Genomic DNA, 2,488 nt, shown 5'->3' with positions numbered 1-2,488 from the left:
AATTTTGAATACCGTGCGAGAAGTTGTTGGAAGTTGTTTTGTACTAACCGAAGTTCTGAAAAATGGAGTATTTAAAACATTTTTCTTCTTCCAAGACCCAAAAAATGAAAGATCCAATAATTGAACTAAATGCGAACAATGAGAAGTGTACTTGTGGAGTATAATGTAATACTCTTTGAGTTTTTCTTTTAACGAAATGAAATCATGTCCACTAAATTTGTCAATGGTTATCACGCGGGTGAATCAAATGGCATTTACTGGCAATGCGCTTTAATTGAATGTATGGTACAACTCCATTATTTATCCAGCTATTAAATATTTTTGTTGCAAAACCAGTACCACTATAATAAAATGATGTATTAGAATGTTTTCTTAATAACTCGATATCAATTGATTTGTTTGCGACAACAACGCATAAACATACAACCTCCCCATCAAGACATATCATACATATTACAGTTGTTCTTTTCCCGCTTCTCCGTACGCTAATTTTTATGTTTTGTAATGATACATTTTGTGGTACAAAAACTTTTACATTTTTTTATCACAAAAATCCTGAAACCCAATTTCGTCAATATTAAATACTAGTCTCATATCAATGCCATTATTACGAGCAAGTTCCAAATAATTGTCAACTATCTGAGATGGATCAATTAATAACCTTCCCATATCCTCGGGTTTTCCTATAATACTTTTTAGATTGAAAGTTATTAGAACCCATTTTCTTACTGTTGCAGTGTTAAATGAATTTCCGTTAATTTTTTCCACTAATTTAACAAAAGCAGTAATAGTCAATGCTCTTTTTTCTTTCGCACAAAAATCAATAAATTACTTCGTTTTAAATTCTGTTCTCTTATCAAAATATGTGGGTCTTCCGATTCTTTTTCTTCGATTGGTAATATTATCATTGAACGCTAATCGTTCTTTGTTAACTATAAAATGGTGTACTCCGAATAACACACCCACTGCTCTCAAAGTTACGATTTGTAAATCACCATATAAATTAAATAATGTTTCAATTTGGACTCTTCGAGTTTTCAATTTGAAAAAATCGTTATCATACTCAAACAACTTTAGAATGTTTTTGGCATTTTTTTACATCCTTGATTCCGACTTTCTTTGTTTTGTTTTCTTCTAAAACCAGTGTTGCATTATTTACATTGATTTCCATATCTCGATAACTTGATAGTCCAATAATTAATTCATTTAGTTTTTTGACTTTTTTCTCGATTAGTTGTGGATATTTATCAATGAAGTTTGGAGACATTATTTCAACCAATTTCATAGGCATGATTGTATGAACGTTTGAAAAAGGATTTTGTTGTCCCATCATGTCCGATTCCATTTTTTATTTTTAAGATATTTTTTCAAAATTGTATTGTTTTTTATATATAGTTTTTATTGCTTTTTATGATTGAAAAAAAAGAAAATGTATTAAAATTAATCATAAATAAATATTATATAATTAATACATTTTTATTTATAGAAACAAATTTTAAAATAATTCTGGCACCCAATAAGTTTCTGTCACCCCCTTAAATACTCGATCTGTAAATGAGTAAATTTTGTGAAACTTTGGTTGAACTTTAAGCCAAAATATAAAAAATTAAGTACCACTTTTTATAAATAAGAAAATGAGTTTGATTGGGTCTTTTTTTGTTTTTTGAAAAAAATATAAATTTTGCACGAGGAGAAAAAACATTTAAAATGTTTTTTATAATTAAAACAAACTTAAAATATAGCTTTTGTTTTTTACAAAATTCGTTTCGAAAAGTATTTTCTTTTGACAAAAAGAAGCTCAAAAATGTTCAAAAAGTGAAAAAGAACAATAATGAGCACAACGGACAAGCTTGAAACAGGGTTCATCAAATTATTCCCATAAAAGGTGAGTTAACAATTTCAAGTAAAAAAATCAAAAAATGATCGATTTGATTAAAAAAATGTTTTTTTATTGTGATAAATTTCTGTTTTTTATCAAAATAAACAAGTATTTTATGTTAAAAAATACAAAAATCCTTCGTACAGTAGGAGAAATGAACTAGGATCATTAGAACAATTAGGGCAACTTTAGTAAAAATGTGAAACGGTAAAAAATACATTTTTGGGACAAAACCCTTTATTGGCAATAACATTATTTTAATAACAAAAATTCAAATAACGTTATTCATAAAAGAAAATACCAATAACAAAATCCAAATAACAAAAAAATACAACAATTTGTTTAAATTTTAAGAGGATGTCTTTTTCTCGTCGATCATCACCTCTTATCCCAAGCCACAGCATATTTTGGTTGTTTTAAATGGATTTTAAAACCCAGTTATAGACACCTCTCATAGTAATAATACTTGAGAGGTCTTGTATCACTCAGGTTGTTGCTTTCTATTGTGTTAATGGATGCCAACAGATTAATAAAACAGATGTGAATGAAACAAACAGTATGAAATAAATTGTTTTTTTCGATTTTTTCTTTAAATAATTAAAAATTTTA

Source organism: Entamoeba invadens, assembly GCF_000330505.1.
Source record: "Entamoeba invadens IP1 unplaced genomic scaffold scaff_1105074724587, whole genome shotgun sequence".
Taxonomy (NCBI): Eukaryota; Evosea; order Mastigamoebida; family Endamoebidae; genus Entamoeba; species Entamoeba invadens.
This window is presented reverse-complemented; position numbering follows the sequence as displayed.